Source organism: Dryobates pubescens, chromosome 28 (assembly GCF_014839835.1).
Source record: "Dryobates pubescens isolate bDryPub1 chromosome 28, bDryPub1.pri, whole genome shotgun sequence".
Lineage (NCBI taxonomy): Eukaryota > Metazoa > Chordata > Aves > Piciformes > Picidae > Dryobates > Dryobates pubescens.
In genome coordinates this window covers 652074-668941 of record NC_071639.1, presented here as the reverse complement: position 1 = coordinate 668941, position 16868 = coordinate 652074, and the positions used below count along the sequence as shown (strand labels likewise).

General features: G+C 53.3%; 1 protein-coding gene across 1 annotated transcript in view; it reads right to left on the bottom strand.

Moving 5' to 3' along the window:
- The window catches only part of LOC104296270 (gastrula zinc finger protein XlCGF26.1), a 63842-nt gene that overhangs the window by 30509 nt on the left and 16465 nt on the right, over positions 1–16868 (bottom strand). The window lies entirely within an intron of this gene.

Below are 16868 nucleotides of genomic sequence, written 5' to 3'. Positions count from 1 at the left end.
TCTAGCTCAGCAGTGTTCCTGATGGATTCATAGAATCATAGAATCAACCAGGTTGGAAGAGACCTCCAAGATCATCCAGTCCAACCTATCACCTTGATCTAGCCAATCAACCAGACCATGGCACTAACTGCCTCATCCAGTCTTTTCTTGAAGATCTCCAGGGACAGCAACTCCACCACCTCCCTGGGTAGCACATCCCAATGGCAAATCACTCTCTTGGTGAAGAACTTCTTTCTCATCTCCAGCCTGAGCCTCCCCTGACACAGCTTGAGACTGTCCTCTTGTTCTACTGCTGGTTGCCTGGGAGAACAGACCAACCTCCACCTAGCTACAACCTCCCTTCAGGTAGTTGTAGACACCAATGAAGGTCTTCCCTGAGCCTCCTATTTTCCAGGCTAAACAAACCCCAGCTCCCTCTGCCTCCCCTCACAGGGCTGTGCTCCAGGCCCCTCACCAGTTTCATCACCCTTCTCTGGACACCTTCCAGTACCTCAACATCTCTCTTGAATTAAGGGGCCCAGAACTGGACATAGTACTCAAGGCGTGGCCTGACCAGTGCTGAGTACAGGGGAAGAATAACCTCCCTTGTCCTTCTGGCCACACTATTCCTGATCCAGGCCAGGATGCCATTGGCTTTCCTGGCCACCTGGGCACACTGCTGGCTCATGTTCAACCTACTATCTACTGGCACCCCCGGGTCCCTTTTTGCCTGGCTGCTCTCCAGCCACTCTGTCCCCAGCCTATAGTTGCTTGCTGTTGTTGTGGTCAAAGTGTAGAACCCTGTACTTAGCCTTGTTAAATCTCATCCCATTGGCCTCTGCCCACCCATCCAGCCGGTCAAGGTCACTCTGCAGGGCCGTCTACCCTCCAACAGATTGACACCTGCTCCTAACTTTGTGCCACCTGCAGACTTTCATGATGGACTCAATTGCCTCCTCCAGATCATCAGTAAAGATATTGAACAGGCTGGGCCCCAGCACTGATCCCTGGGGGACACCACTGGTGCCTGGCTGCCAGCTGGCTGTGGTACCATTTACCACCACTCTCTAGGCTCTGCCCTCCAGACAGTTCCTGACCCATTGCAGAGTGAATCTGCCCAAGCCATGAGCTGCCAGATTTGCCAGGAGTTTGTTGTGGCAGACAGTGTCAAAGGCTTTGCTGAAATCCAGGCAGACTACATCCACAGCCTGCCCCACGTTCACCAGCCAGTCACCTGATCGTAAAAGGAGATGAGGTTGGTCAGGCAGGAGCTGCCCTTCCTGAATCCATGCTGGCTGGGCCTGATGGCCATCCTGTAGGTGCTGTGTGATTCCTGCTGACCTGTCGCTTCCCTCAAGCTTTCTACCCAGCCAGAAGTGGGAAGAGAGTTTTTGAATGTTGAGGAGTTTTTAGGAGCTTGAAAAGTTGTTTTGGGGTTGGCTGAGCTGGAGTTAATTCTCCTCAGAGCATCTTTCTAGTGCTGTGTTTTGCAGTGCTGGAGCTGACACCACAGCAGTGTTTTGGCTACTGCTGAACAAGCATCCAGGCTCTGCTTTCCCAACATTTTCCTGCCCCAGGAGTACACTGAGGGGTTGTGATGGATTGAGTTGAACCTGCTGCTGTTATTCAGACCATGCTGCAGTCATCCCAGCTTCAAAAAGTGAAAGTGCTGAGTGCAGCAAAGTCTGATGGGGCTTGAAGTTCAGATTGCAACATGGGAGGCTTCCTGTTCCAGTTACTGCTTCTGGATTCAAGCTTCCTAGGTGTGGGCAGCTCTCTGGAGGCAGCACAACAGCTGACAGTTGGCCAGCGGCTGGTTTGGGTCAGTCCAACCCCTCTGCAGTCAGCAGGGACATCTTCCACTAGATCAGGCTGCCCAGAGCCCTGTCCAGCCTCACCTTGAATATCTCCAGGGATGAAGCCTCAGCCACCTCCCTGGCAACCTGTTCCAGTGCTCCACCACCCTCAGAGTAAAGAACTTGTTCCTACACATCCAATCTAAATCTGTTCTGCTCTGGTTGGAAGCCATTGCCTCCTTCCTGTCCCTGCAGGCCTTTGCAAACAGTCTCTCTGAAGCCTTCTTGTAGCCCCCTTCAGGTACTGGAGGCTATTGGGTCTCATTGGAGCCTCCTCTGGAGCCCCTCTCCCTGGAGGCTGCACTTAGAATCCTAGAATCATAGAGTGGTTTGGCTGGCAGGGGACCTCCAAAGCTCATCCAGTCCAAGCCCCTCTGCACTCAGCAGGGACATCCTCCATTGGATCAGGTTGCCCAGGGCCCTGTCCAGCCTCACCTGGAAGTTCTCCAGGGCTGGGGCCTCAATCCCCTCCCTGGGCAACCTGTTGCAGTGTTCCAGCAGCCTCCTGGTGCAGAACTTGTTCCTCACATCCAGTCTCAATCTGCTCTGCTCTAGTTTGAAGCCATTGCCCCTGGTCCTGTTCCTGCAGGCTTTGCAAACAGTCCCTCTGCAGCCTTCTTGTAGTCCCCTTCAATTACCAGAAGGTCACTATTAGGTCTCCCCAGAGCCTCCTCTCTCCTCTCCTCTCCTCTCCTCTCCTCTCCTCTCCTCTCCTCTCCTCTCCTCTCCTCTCCTCTCCTCTCCTCTCCTCTCCTCTCCTCTCCTCTCCTCTCCTCTCCTCTCCTCTCCTCTCCTCTCCTCTCCTCTCCTCTCCTCTCCTCTCCTCTCCTCTCCTCTCCTCTCCTCTCCTCTCCTCTCCTCTCCTCTCCTCTCCTCTCCTCTCCTCTCCTCTCCTCTCCTCTCCTCTCCTCTCCTCTCCTCTCCTCTCCTCTCCTCTCCTCTCCTCTCCTCTCCTCTCCTCTCCTCTCCTCTCCTCTCCTCTCCTCTCCTCTCCTCTCCTCTCCTCGAACACCCCCAGCTCCCTCAGCCTGTCTTTGTACCACAGAGCTGCTCCAAGCCCCTGATCATTTTTGTAGCCCTCCTCTGGACCTGCTTCATCTGGTCCATGTCCTTCCTGTGTTGAGGGCTCCAGACCTGGATGCAGTACTCCAGGTGAGGTCTCAGCAGAGCAAAGTGGCGGAATTGCCTCTCTGGGCCTGCTGGCAAGGCTGCTTTGGATGCAGCCCAGGCTGCCATTGTCCTTCTCTGTTGCAAGCTCACACTGCCTCTTCCTGGCCAGCTTCTCATCCAGCAGCACCCCCAAGTCCTTTCCCACAGTGCCGCAAGAAGGGGTCGCAAACGATCAATATGATCCACGAAATCCAACTTTATTGAGCATCAGACACTTCTTATATACAGTAGTCTAGCTGCCGACCCCACCTTCTGCGGTTAAACGTCCTGCTCTCCCATCCTGATGAGATAATCACAAGAATTCGGTCGATACTTTGAAACACATTGTCCGGCTGCAACTCGTCCTGACAACTTGCTGTAACTGCAGCAGCCATTCGCTGTTCTAGTTTATATTTCTTAATACAGTTTATGCATTCTCGCCACGGCTTTTGCAGCTTGATCGTGACCCAGTCCCACAGTCTGTTTGCATAGTCTCTCCAAACAAGTTTCATCAGAATAACTATCTCCGCTAGCAAATTTTGTCTGTCCTCTCCTGTTGTAATATTACTATCCTGCTTTTTGTTCCATAATGTAGTCTCAAGTTTCCTCCACTCTTCTCTTTCAAAACCTCATTAGGATCCTTAAAAAACCCCCATTGATACGCTATACACAATAACCCTTCTAATTCCTTTTTCAGATCAATGCCTGATACTTTGCGTTTTTCTAACAAACACTTAAATAAATCCTACGCCGCCTGCCTTCCCATTTTGCTTTGGTACCTGTGCGCACAGGCAGTCTCCCCGACTGTATGGCAGTCTCCCAGACTTTGCAGCGTCTTCAGCAATCGATCCCGCTCTGCGTTTGCCCGAGCTTCTTTGGTGATCGATCGGCCACGCTCCCCCCTGTTGGTCCGAGCGCGCTCCCCCCTATCGGTCCGAGCTCGCCGCCGGTGCTGCCAGAACCGGTGCCGGAAATCTTACGACTTGGGCTTCGGTGAACGCCGCTCTCTGTCTTCGGAAGTGTCGTTCCAAAGGAAGGTCCCTGTTCAAGGCGCCACTTGCCGCAAGAAGGGGTCGCAAACGATCAATATGATCCACGAAATCCAACTTTATTGAGCATCAGACACTTCTTATATACAGCAGCCTAGCTGACAACCCCACCTTCTGCGGTTAAACGTCCTGCTTTCCCATCCTGATGAGATAATCACAAGAATTCTGTTTTACATTCTTCCTTACTTGTTATCTCCTGTAAGGGCGTAGTGACCTTGCTTTGGTATCCTGTTATCCTTTGCAGGCAGCTGCAAGCACAGCTACAAGGCCACGGTGGCCTGGCTGCATCAACACACTAGCTTACTATGAGCAGTAAATAACAAGATGGAGTGCGGCCTACATACTCTGTTCAAACCATTGTTCCGTAGAACCATGTCTTTGCAAGCCATTCTGCAACACCACAGGGCTGCTTTCTATCACCTCACCCCCAGTCTGTATTTTAGATGTCTCATCTCAGGTTCTATTAACTCTTCTCTCTCTACCTCAGCCCTGAGCTGTCTGTGTTCCTCTTCCTCTCACTCCTTTGCTGGGGGCAGGCAGCTTAGCCCTTGCGCTAAACCATTCCAGGGGTGGGGAAGCTCTTGGCAGGGGCCACAGCCAGGCCAGCTGACCCCAAGTGGACAGAGGGGTGCTGGGTGCCAGCTGAGGTCAGCTCAGCTGTAAGCAGGAAGTGCCAGCAGGCAGTGTGGGGCTGTGGCTCTTGCTGAGCGGATCGTGCCGGGGGTTGGTTCCTGCTGCTGCTGTGCACACGGAGAGCCAAAACACAAACTGACAGCAGCTGCCAGGAGGTGTCCACAGCCACAGCTGGGCCACGTGGCCTCCATCTGCCTAGCCAGTGCCTGTTGATTGAGAGCTTTCTACATGCTTCAGTTTACTCTCCCACAGCCTCCCACCCCTCGAGCTCACTCTTTTGTCTTACTCTAGCAGAGGTTATTTCCCCAGCTACTTTTCCCATCCGCTTCAAGGCTGCAGCATTTTGTTACCTCCAGCCCCCATCCTTTCTCACAGGGTTCCAAGGTACAACATCACTTAGCACCCTCCAGGCTCCCACACAAACATGAAGGACATCTGAACATTCCATGAGCTCTTCCCTTAGGTTCCCACATGGGGAGATTCATCCCATGGCATTTGTCCTCTAGAGGAACCACAGCATCACAGAAACATTCAGGTTGGAGAAGTCCCTCAGGATCACCAAGGCCATTCCCTCTTGTTCTGTCACTAATTGCCTGTGAGAAGAGACCAGCACCAACCTCTTCACAACCTCCTATCTGGTAGTTGTACAGAGCCATGAGGTCTCCCCTCAGCCTCCTCTTTTTCACACGATCTCCAAATCCTTCAGTCTCTCTTCATCAGATTTATTCTTCAGGCCCTTCACAGCTTCACAGTATCACAGTATAACTAAGGTTGGAAGAGACCCCAAGGATCATCAAGTCCAACCTGTCCCAACAGACCTCACGACTAGACCATGGCACCAAGTGCCACGTCCAATCCCCTCTTGAACACCTCCAGGGACGGCGACTCCACCACCTCCCTGGGCAGCACATTCCGATGACGAACGACGATTCGCTCAGTGAAGAACTTTTTCCTCACCTTGAATCTAAACCTCCTTGCCCTCCTCTGCACTGGCTCCAACACCTCAACATCTCTCTTGTATGGAGGTACCCAAAAGTGGGCACAGCACTCAAAGTGTGGCCTCACCAGAGCTGAGTACCACCTCCCTGCTCCTGCTGGACACAGCACTGCTGATCCCGCCAGGATGCCTTTCTTGGCCACCTGGCCATGCTGCTGGCTCCTATTCAGCTGCTTGTCCATGAGCACCCCCAGGTCCCTTTCTGCTTCCAGCCACACTGTCCCAGGCCTGGAGCATTGCTTGGGGTTGTTGTGACCCAAGTGCAGGACCTGGCACTTGGCCCTCTAGAAGCTTCTCCTGTTAAAGCTGGCCATGGATCAAATCTGTCCAAGTTCCTCTGTAGAGCCTCCCTACCCTCCTGCAGATCAACTCTGCCACCTAACTTGGTGTCATCTGCTGACTCACTGCTGACTCACTCTGTGTCTTCATCAGGATCATCAATAGAGATACTCAACAGAAGTGGTCCCAGCACTGAGCCCTGTGGAACACAGGTGCCTGTCATTGATTGGTAAGGGATGAGGAGGGAAGATCCAAGGGAGTGAGTGAGATCAAGCAGGAAGCAGACACTACCTGGTCCCTAACCTCAGCAGAGCTGAGCAAGGACTACGGCTGTGTTGCAGTTTGAGCTGGGTGCCCCCTAATGTATTCACTTGCTGTGTCCAGAAGTCCAGCCCAGAGGGATGGACACAGGAAATTGTGTGTATTTCCTACCATAATTCTTTGCACCACTATAAGATCCAGTGCGGGGTCTAGCACTTTCTCTTTTCTTCCTCCTCTGCCAGCCGGTAACTGGGGGAGATGTCTGCTGGCTTTGGGCCTGGCTAGGCCCAAGGCCACGGGGGGATGGGCAGTCTCAGGCCTGGCCAGCTGAGACTAGCCCAGCAGAGGGAAGGGGAAGAAGGAGCCCTGAGGGTCTTGAGTGTACCCTCAGGTGGGGATGGGATGCCTCTGGGTTTGCTTTGGGATATTTGTCCCTGTGCTTTGGGTTTTCTGTAACATTCACTGCTTTCTATTTAAACTTTCATCACTTTTGCAATCCGTTTGTCTGAGTGTTTTATTCCTGCCCATGGTGGGGAGAGAGGGGGCTGCCTCAACCCAGCACATTCTTGGTAGCAGAGGATGGTTGTTGTGGGGAGGGGGTCTGCCTCTAAACCCACCACATTCTTGGTGAGACAGGCAGGAGAGGAGTTTGTTATTGTGCATTCTGCAGATCGGATTGCAAAAGATAAGAGAGTTTAAATTTAGTTCTGGGCGTCGTTCTGGTTCTCTGGCAGTTGGGGCTCAAAGTGTTGTTGTTGGGGCGATTGTGTGAGTTCTTGTGGATGGTGGGGGGTGAAGTGGAGGAAGGGGCAGCAGTGAGCAGATCAAAGTCAGGTCCGTTCTCGCTGCGGGGTAGGGCCAGCCGCGGCGGAGCGGGCGAGCCCGGCTCCCAATACCCAGGAAGGGTGAACGGGAACTCCAGTTCGAAAGCTGTTCTCAAAGGCCCTGGGGACGCGTTTATGGCTTTCTCTGGAGGAGCCGTTTGAATGCCCGAGGGGTGGAGGCGATTTTGATTCTGTACCACGGTGGTAGAGGTGGCTGGAGCCCTGCTCTATGCTCGGGTTGCAGCGCCAGAGGGCCGGGCCGTGTGTTTGGAGCGGCGAACGGTGGCTCGGGCTGTGCACTCGGGCTTGCGGCAGTGGCAGGTCAGGCCGTGTGCCTGGGGTGGTGACGGCGGCCCCGGCCGTGCACCCGGGCTGCGGCAGGGCCAGCTCTGTTCTCTTCCCCGACGTTTTCGGACGAGTTCCGAAAATGGCGCCTAGCACCTGGCTCCACCTCCCTCCTTCTCAGCAGGTTGTGGAGCAGCCCCTCCCTCTCCCGGGGTGGGGCTGTGTACTTGGAGCTGCCACATCTGCGGTATGCGAATGCCCAGTGGAGGGGCGGTGTACCTGTGGCATGCATCTGTGGAGCCTCGGGCCGCGTCTGGAAGCGGTCAGCACTGGGCTTGGGATAGGTCCGTGCAGTGTTGAGAGAGGCTCAGCGTGCTATTCTCCTGGAGGGGTGGAGAAGCAGCAGAGCCTGATTGTTCTGACTGGCTTGCCCCAGGGGTGGAAATATGCCGCTGAGTAGATAGAGATGCGAATAAAGGTTTGGTTGAGAAGTTGTGAGGTTCTTTCCAGGTGACCAGGATGTCCAACGGATCCATGAAGAGCTTGCACCGCAGAAGAGTGAACTCTGTATCGCTGGGAGGTTCCATTAGATGAGAAGAGAAGGACTGGAATGGACTGACACTTGAGCCTGAATGAAAGACTGTTTGAGTGGACGCCCAGATGAAGATGTGGACTTCGCCGGACATGTCATCAGGAGATTTCTGGTCTGATGATGTGTTTAGGTGCAAAGATTATGGTATGAAATAAGGGGTGGCGTGTTGCAGTTTGAGCTGGGTGCCCCCTGATGCATTCACTTGCTGTGTCCAGAAGTCCAGCCCAGAGGGATGGACACAGGAAATTGTGTGTATTTCCTACCGTAATTCTTTGCACCACTATAAGATCCAGTGCGGGGTCTAGCACTTTCTCTTTTCTTCCTCCTCTGCCAGCCGGTAACTGGGGGAGATGTCTGCTGGCTTTGGGCCTGGCTAGGCCCAAGGCCACGGGGGGATGGGCAGTCTCAGGCCTGGCCAGCTGAGACTAGCCCAGCAGAGGGAGGGGGACGAAGGAGCCCTGAGGGTCTTGAGTGTACCCTCAGGTGGGGATGGGATGCCTCTGGGTTTGCTTTGGGATCTTTCTTTGTCCCTGCGCTTTGGGTTTTCTGTAACATTCACTGCTTTCTATTTAAACTTTCATCACTTTTGCAATCCGTTTGTCTGAGTGTTTTATTCCTGCCCGTGGTGGGGAGAGAGGGGGCTGCCTCAACCCAGCACATTCTTGGTAGCAGAGGATGGTTGTTGTGGGGAGGGGGTCTGCCTGTAAACCCACCACAGGCTGCCAGCCAGGAGAGTGCATTGCTGCTTGGCTGCTGTGGGCAGCAATAAACAGAGCTGCCAGTCAGCTGCTAGAAGGGAAAGAGGCCAACAACTGGGACCCATTGCCAGAAACAGAGGGACTGAGAAAGGAATTGGAAAAGAAACAGACATATGCAGCCTCTGGAGACGACTCCTGTGAGGTGTGAGGGCAAGGGACCCATGCAAGGAGGACCTTGTGAGTTTTCCAGGGAAGTGGAACACTGCAGCTGAAGGCATCCAGTGCCTGAGGGAATTAGCAGTGCTGGAAGTTATCTATGGTGACCCACATGCCAAGAGTGTCCCCACAGATCCAGAGGAGGTCCCATGCACACAGGCCATGTGGAGGAAGGTGATCAAGGTGCTCCAGCATCATACTCAAACAGCTTAGTGCTGATGCAGTATCTGGATGAGGACACACAGTCTGTGGAGGTAGTGTCAGCCTGGCTCCAGAATTTTGAGGATAACCTCTGTACCAACTCATTCCCACGAGCCAGTGCCTCATCTACCAGCTGTGCCCCAAGAACTCAGTCCCCTCCTGCCCCAGCTGGAGGGAAAGGGAGCCCCAGATGCACACCACGTGGAGCACTCTGGTTCTTCCTTCATGACCAGGGGAAGGACAGGAGGAAGTGGGATGGTGAAGCCACTTCTGAGCTGGGGACTCGAGTATGTGAATGGAGAGCAAGGATGGTGGTTAGGAAGGGATCATCTAAGCAGGCAGCAAAGGTAGCTGCTGTAGAGAGCCAAGAGGGTAATCAAGGATCTTCCAGGCAGGGAAGAACTGAGGTTACATCCCTTGATCCTGAGGAGGGGACCTCTGGCCAGGCACCACCAGGATCAGACAGTGAATACTCTGATGAAGACTAGGAGTGGAGAGTCCCTGCCTTTGGCCAGGGGGAGGAAAGGGATGGCAGAGTGTGCTGCACCGGGTGGGTTGGATGGCCTGGCACAGCAAAGCCACAGGAACAGAAGGTGTTGGCAGACACAGGGGCACAGTGCACATTGATGTCATCAGGGCACAAAGGCTCTGGATCCATCTGGATTTCTGGAGTGACAGGAGGCTGCCAGGAGCTGTCTGTGCCAGAAGCTGACGTGAGCCTAACAGGGAATAACTGGGAAAACATCCCATTGTGGCTGGCCCAGAGGCCCCTTGCATTCTTGGCACAGATTACCTCAAGAGAGGGTACTTCAAGGACCCAAAGGGCTATCGATGGGCTTTCAGTGTGGCCACGGTGAACAGAGATCAGAGAGCTGTCTGCCCTGCCTGGCCTTGCAGAGAATCCCTTCCTTGTGGGACTGCTGCAGGTTGAAGAACAACAGGTGCCAGTTGCTACCAGGACTGCGCACTGGCAGCAATATCACACAAACCAAGACTCCCTGGCTCCCATTCATGAACCGATTCACCAGCTGGAGATCCAGGGAGTGACCAGCAAGACACATTTGCCTTTCAACAGTCCCATCTGGGCAGTGCAGAAACCTGACAGGGTGGAGATTAACAGTGGACTATCGAGGCCTGGGTGAAGTGACAGCACCAGGGAGTGCTGCTGTGCCAGACATGCTGGAGCTCCAGGATGAGCTGGAGTCGAAGGCAGCCAAGAAGTTCCCTACGATCGACATTGCCAATGCTGCCTTCTCAATTCCTTTGGCACAGAGTGCAGGCCACAATTTGCTTTCACCTGGAGGGGTCTGCAATACACCTGGAATCAACTGTCCCAGGGAGGAAGCATGGCTCCACCATTTGTCATGGACTAATCCAGACTGCTCTGGGAAGGCAGATGCCCCTGAACATCTCCAGTACATCCATGACATCATTGTGTGGGGCCACAAGGCAGAAGAAGTGTTGGAGAAGGGAGAAAAAAAAATTCAGATACATCTGAAGGCTGGATTTGCTATAAAGAAAAGCAAGGTCAAAGGACCTGCAGAGGAAATTCAGCTCTTGGCAACAAAACAGCAGGCTGGATGCTGTCATGTACCTATGGACATGGTTAACAGGATAGCAACCACGTCTCCACCATCCAACAGAAGGAGACACAGTCTGTCCTAGGCCTTGTGGGGCTCTGCAGAATGCATGTCCCAGGCTGTAGTCATCTTGTGAGCCCTCTCTATCGAGTAACCTGAAAGCAGAATCATTTGGAGTGGGGCAGTGAGCAACAAGGCTTTGAGCAGATCAAACTGGAGGGAGCTGTGCAGTGGCACTTGGGCCTATCTCAACAGCACCATTGGTGCAAAATTTCCTCCTCACTGCACCTGGGGAGCAGGGAGAGCTGTCCCCAGTAGGTTCTTTTCTCACACAACAGGAGATCTATCTCCATGTACAAATCAGACACGGCTGGACCTGCCGTGGTGGTTTCAAACTATGCCTTTAAAATTCAGTTGCAGATTTTGAGCAGAAAAGTAGAAAAATATTAACAAATCACTATTGGGTGTAAAAAGGGAAAGTAAAGATTATTCTGAACAACTTCAGTGCCATAAACCAGGCTGTACCAAACCAATTCTTTCTCTTTTCTGATCTCTCTGCTTGCTTTGCTCAGGAGAGACTAATCTGCTTCTGGCTGAGCTTGGCTTGGCTGTGTTGTTTAGTTAAGTCTAAGGCATTGCTTTTCTCTCTGCTCCTTTCTCTCTTGTGGGAAAAGGGGGGCGGGGGGAGGGGGGGGTGCAGTGGAACTGGCCTCTGACCAGGGGTTTTGGTGTTGTTTGCTAATTGTAGATATCTGTATAATATTGTAACTCCTGTATGTTTTGCACACATTCATTGCATTCCATTGTAGAGTGCAGTTTTTGCTTGTAAATACAGCTTGCATTTTGCTTCTAACTGAGTTGGTCTGGCACAGTTTATATTGGGGGGGGGGAGGAAATTTCAACCCACCACATATAGGCAACTTGTGAGCCCTCTCTATCAAGTGATCCAAAAGGAGAATCATTCTGAGTGGGGCAGTGAGCAACAACAAGGCTTTGAACAGATCAAGCAAGAGAGAGCTGTGCAGGAGCACTTGGGCCTATCCAGTCAGGACCATTGGTGCAAAATGTCCTCTACAGTGCAGCCAGGGAGCACGCTCTCACTTGGAGTCTCTGGAAGAAGACATCAGGTGAAACCCAAGGTCAGCCATTGGGATTTTGGAGTAGAGGCTATGCAGGATCAGAAGCCCACTACACACCAGCTGAGAAGGAGATCTTAGCAGCTGTTGTGGGTTTAAGGCACTGGGATGTCTGAAACCATAGAATAGAGGCCTCCAGAGGCTAGATAGGTCCAGGAGGTGGACTGGAAAGTGTAATCTTTTGTTATTTCATTCCCAGAAGCCCTGCATCTCTGTACAAATGGACATTTCTCTTTGGTCTTCTCTTTTCCTCCCTCTCTGCTCCTGGGATGTTCACAGAGCTTTAATGAGGTTTGGTGCAGGGGAGTGAGGCCAGGTTTGGCCATGGCAATGCTGCTAATTGGAGCCTGGGGTGGCCTGGTCTGGCTCAGCCTAGAGCTGGCAAGCAGAATTTGTAGTTGCATCACTCAGGTATGGGGCAGGGCCTAAGAGGCAGGGTGCAGGAGGGGGCATTTGCAGCCTGGCTGTTTGGCTCTGTTTGGAGGAAGGCTGTGGGAAGCTTTGACCTGAGGAGGTTTTTGGAGAGCTTCTGCTGAGGTGGACTATGGATTTTGTGTCTTTTCTGTGCTCTGTACTGTAGGATGGAGCTATGAAGAGTACTTTCATTTAAACTTCCATTCTCTCCAATCCTGTGTGGAAGACTTTCTTGAACTACTGTAGAGAAGGGTTACAGAGCAGCCGTCTCATTCCTTAAACCCAAGACAGCAGCCTAGGATGGAGTTGGAGCTGCTTCAAAAGTAATGGGTACAGAAGCAGCTCTCCTCTCAGCACCCAGCTTGCCTGTGCTGCACTGGATGTTCAGAGGGAACTTTCTCTCTACACATCTTGAGCCCAGCAATACAGGCAGCAAGTGAGCAGCAGTGATTACCCAGTGAGCTCCACTGGGGAAACCAAAGCACCCAGGGATTCTGGAAGAGACTCTGGACTGGCCTCCAGGCAGAGATTTTGGAGCATCACCTGAGGAAGTGGTTGGTGCCCAGGAGGCAGCACCAGACAAGGAGTTATCTGAAGATGAAAGGCCTCATGCTCTGGTTATTGATGGATCCTATTGAGATCTCATGGTAGGTGTGCTGGGTTGAGGCAGCCCCCTCTCTCCCCACCACGGGCAGGAATAAAACACTCAGACAAACGGATTGCAAAAGTGATGAAAGTTTAAATAGAAAGCAGTGAATGTTACAGAAAACCCAAAGCGCAGGGACAAAGATCCCAAAGCAGACCCAGAGGCATCCCATCCCCACCTGAGGGTACACTCAAGACCCTCAGGGCTCCTTCGTCCCCCTCCCTCTGCTGGGCTAGTCTCAGCTGGCCAGGCCTGAGACTGCCCATCCCCCCGTGGCCTTGGGCCTAGCCAGGCCCAAAGCCAGGAGACATCTCCCCCAGTTACCGGCTGGTGGAGGAGGAAGAAAAGAGAAAGTGCTAGACTCCGCACTGGATCTTATAGTGGTGCAAAGAATTATGGTAGGAAATACACACAATTTCCTGTGTCCATCCCTCTGGGCTGGACTTCTGGACACAGCAAGTGAATACATCAGGGGGCACCCAGCTCAAACTGCAACACGCCACCCCTTATTTCATACCATAATCTTTGCACCTAAACACATCATCAAATCAGAAATCTCCTGATGACATGTCCGGCAAAGTCCATCTCTTCATCTGGGCGTCCACTCAACCAGTCTCTCATTCAGGCTCAAGTGTCAGTCCATTCCAGTCCTTCTCCTCTCATCTAACGGAACCTCCCGCGATGCAGAGTTCACTCTTCTGCGGTGCAAGCTCTTCATGGATCCGTTGGACATCCTGGTCACCTGGAAAGAACCTCACAACTTCTCAACCAAACCTTCATTCCCATCTCTATCTACTCAGCTGCATATTTCCACCCCTGGGGCAAGCCAGTGAGAACAATCAGGCTCTGCTGCTTCTCCACCCCTCCAGGAAATAGCACGCTGAGCCTCTCTCAACACTGCACGGACCTATCCCAAGCCCAGTGCTGACCGCTTCCAGACGCGGCCCGAGGCTCCACAGACGCATGCCACAGGTACACCGCCCCTCCACTGGGCATTCACGTACCTCAGATGTGGCAGCTCCAAGTACACAGCCCCACCCCGGGAGAGGGAGGGGCTGCTCCACAACCTGCTGAGAAGAAGGGAGGTGGAGCCAGGTGCTAGGCGCCATTTTCGGAACTCGTCCGAAAACGTCGGGGAAGAGAACAGAGCTGGCCCCGCCGCCGCTCCGAGCGCACGGCTCGGCCCTCAGCCGCCGCAGCCTGAGTGCACGGCCGGGGCCGCCGTCTCCACCACAGTCCGAGCATGACAGCCCGAGCCGCTGTCACCGCTCCGAGCGCACGCCCGGGCCCGCCGCCGCCGCAACCCGAGCATAGAGCAGGGCTCCAGCCACCTCTACCGCCGCGGTACAGAATCAAAATCGCCTCCACCCCTCGGGCATTCAAACGGCTCCTCCAGAGAAAGCCATAAACGCGTCCCCAGGGCCCTTGAGAACAGCTTTCGAACTGAGTTCCCGTTCGCCCTTCCTGGGTATCGGGAGCCGGGCTCGCCCGCTCCGCCGCGGCTGGCCCTACCCCGCAGCGAGAACGGACCTGACTTTGATCTGCTCGCCGCTGCCCCCTCCGCCACTTCACCCCCCGCCGCTTCTGCCGCTCCGCAGAGAGTAAAGGTGGAGGAGGGGCAGGTCCCGCATTCTTAAGCGAAGCCCCAGTTCCGATGGTTAAGAGCCACCCCTGCTTGAAATAGCAGGAGGGGCTCCGTGCCACCGGCCACGCACCAGGTGTCCCCCTGCAATCCACAAGAACTCACACAATCGCCCCAACAACAACAACACTTTGAGCCCCAACTGCCAGAGAACCAGAACGACGCCCAGAACTAAATTTAAACTCTCTTATCTTTTGCAATCCGATCTGCAGAATGCACAATAACAAACTCCTCTCCTACCTGGCTCGCCAAGAATGTGGTGGGTTCAGAGGCAGACCCCCTCCCCACAACAACCATCCTCTGCTACCAAGAATATGCTGGGTTGAGGCAGCCCCCTCTCTCCCCACCACGGGCAGGAATAAAACACTCAGAAAAAGGGATTGCAAAAGTGATGAAAGTTTAAATAGAAAGCAGTGAAATGTTACAGAAAACCCAAAGCACAGGGACAAAGAAAGATCCCAAAGCAAACCCAGAGGCATCCCATTCCCACCTGAGGGTACACTCAAGACCCTCAGGGCTCCTTCTTCCCCCTCCCTCTGCTGGGCTAGTCTCAGCTGGCCAGGCCTGAGACTGCCCATCCCCCCGTGGCCTTGGGCCTAGCCAGGCCCAAAGCCAGCAGACATCTCCCCCAGTTACCGGCTGGTGGAGGAGGAAGAAAAGAGAAAGTGCTAGACTCCGCACTGGATCTTATAGTGGTGCAAAGAATTATGGTAGGAAATACACACAATTTCCTGTGTCCATCCCTCTGGGCTGGACTTCTGGACACAGCAAGTGAATACATCGGGGGCACCCAGCTCAAACTGCAACAATAGGAAACCATTGGGAGTGGGAGCTGCTGTATGGAGTCTTACACAACAAGTTGTTGAGGCCACTGAAGGAGAAGGTAAATGGAGTCAATATGCAGAGGTGAAAGCATCCAACTGGCTCTAGAGATTGCTGAGAGAGAAACTGTCCAGGACTTAATCTTTACACAGATTCTTGGATGGTGGCAGTGGAGGAAGATCGATTGGCAAGGCAGGGGGAAGTCCATCTGGGCTGCTTCATTGTGGCAGGACCTTGCTGCTCGGGTAGGAAACATGGCTCTGAAGGTAAGCGGTGGGGATGCTCCCATGCTGAGGAGCTGTGCTCCTGAAGAGCACCAAAAGAATGAGCAGGTAGAGAAGGCTGCCAGAATTGATGTAGCCCAAGTGGGCTACAAGTCCCATCTGGACTGGGAGCATAAAGGTGAACTGTTTGTAGCTCAAAGGGCACAGGAAACATCAGGACATCTAGGCAGAGATGCTATGCACAGGTGGGCTCGTGACCGAGGGGTGGAGATGACGCGGAAGCCATCACACAGGTCACACATGACTATGGTGAGGCCTGGCAGATTGACTCTATTGGATCAGTGCCATGAACATGCCAGGGCAAGTGCCACATCCTCACCATGGTAGAGGCAAGAGACCAAAACCTTCACAAAGTGCAGCTTGGAAGGTTCAGAGTGGAGATGGGGCCAAAGAGATGTCCCTCAAAGGGAAGAGCTGCTGTGGATGAGATCATGCAGAGGTCACAGGAAATGGCAGGGAGAGCTGAGACAGCTCAGGGAAGGGATGGAAATGGCAGGGGGAGAGCTGGGTGGGGAAGCAAGATTGGTGTCAGCAGCCTGAAGGGAAAGAGGAGCAGGCATGGGACAGAGTAGGACAGGTTGCAGTGGAGATGGCCAAGGGCTCTGGCAAGGCTGAGAGGCCCAACAGGACCAAGGCCTTTGTCCCCTTGGCTCTTGCAGTTGCCTCTGCCACCAAGGCCTGTGAGGAGAAACTTTGCTTTGAGGCTTTCAGGCTCTACTAATCCAAGGGCTGTGGTCAGGGCTTGGCCTTTCTGCTTCCTAAACCAAACCCAAGTTTTTCTCCCCTGTACTTTGCCTTTGTCTCCCTGCAATCATGGCCTCCAATGAGCTGCTCTAACGAGTCCCTGGGAAGGTTTTAACAGTAACTACCCCCAGTGAGGCCAATCAGTGCTTCAAGGTACTTTGGGTTTTTCTTCTGACTTGGCCTTCTTGAGAGGCTTCTTCAGTCTCCTGGCAGTACCTGAGGATCATGGACTCAGCCCCAAATACTCCATGGGGATCATTAAATACTGCCAAGCCACAACTTATCCTCTAACTCTTGCCAAGGTTTCTGCAGCTAATTGGAGAGGTTTTTACTGCACAAAGCATCTGATGAAAGTGATTTCACAGGGTACATTTCATTACTTTTCAGCAGGAGTTGTCTCTTTGCAAGCAAACCACAGCAAAACCTGACCAGGTCTGATCAGGAGTACCACACTCTGCAGCCATCTGCTCAGAACAAATGTGGCTGATGGAGAAATGCTGCCAGGAGAAACTTCTTTGGCGGCCCTGGAGTTAGTTTCATCCTTGCTGCTTCTGGAGGCCATAAAGTGTCCTCAAATTTCC